Source organism: Acyrthosiphon pisum, chromosome A1 (genome assembly GCF_005508785.2).
Source record: "Acyrthosiphon pisum isolate AL4f chromosome A1, pea_aphid_22Mar2018_4r6ur, whole genome shotgun sequence".
Classification (NCBI taxonomy): domain Eukaryota; kingdom Metazoa; phylum Arthropoda; class Insecta; order Hemiptera; family Aphididae; genus Acyrthosiphon; species Acyrthosiphon pisum.
In genome coordinates this window covers 114020015-114021020 of record NC_042494.1, presented here as the reverse complement: position 1 = coordinate 114021020, position 1006 = coordinate 114020015, and positions in this window count along the sequence as shown.

Genomic DNA, 1006 nt, shown 5'->3' with positions numbered 1-1006 from the left:
TAATATATTGATACATATAATGAAAAACAAAAATTAACATTTTAGAAGAGAATGAAAAACTATAATATTTATTAACTATAAAAAAAGTAAAAACGCTTAAAAATACAATAAAATAACTTTCTAGGTGTAATTGATTGTAATACAAATAAAATATATTTATATCATTGCTTAATCTCTCCATATTTATGACCTTGGCATAAAAAGTTACACGGTTAGTAACGCGGGGTATAATATATTCCAACTATAGCCTATAGGATATAAAACACCTATCCTAAAAATTAAAATAAATAACGTCGGGTATACCTATATCTACACTCTGCTGTATTTTAAGTCTCGAGAGTATACCTCATCAATGAGTACCTACCTACCTGGTCACTGTTGTGGTCAGTAGATCATTGTTGTAATGGACGTTAATTTGGATTTAATGACAAATCAATACATAGTATGATCGACAGTTTACTGTCAGCCAACAAATGTTCTATTTTATTAAATATTTATATTATTATTGGTAATTGATTTTTCTAATGGTAATACGGTAGGCCCGGTAGGGTTAAACTAATTTTTGCCAAAACAAGTCGCATTTATAATATATTGGTACTTGCAGTGCTCGACTTGGGGGGGGACGCAGGGGGACGGAGTACCCCAACTAATTTGTCAGAAATTTTAGCGTACCCCTACTCTCATTTTGAAGAGGCACGCACGGGACGCTGCATCATTCTGCATTTTTATCAAAATGCACGTGATCAAATCATAATTTTTCTTACCATAGATTTAATAATTATTTATATATTTTGTATTATTATTTAATCAATTACCTTTAAAATATTATTATTTAAGATAATAAAGAACAAACCTATGATAAATTATGGAACTATTTAAATAAATAGGTAGTTAAAATTAATTGTTTTTATTTAGTTACTTTTGAGTTTGTTATTATATTTTATAAGTTGTAACAAAAATATACAATATATTTTTATATGATTTTTAGAGTGGGTAATAGGGGGTG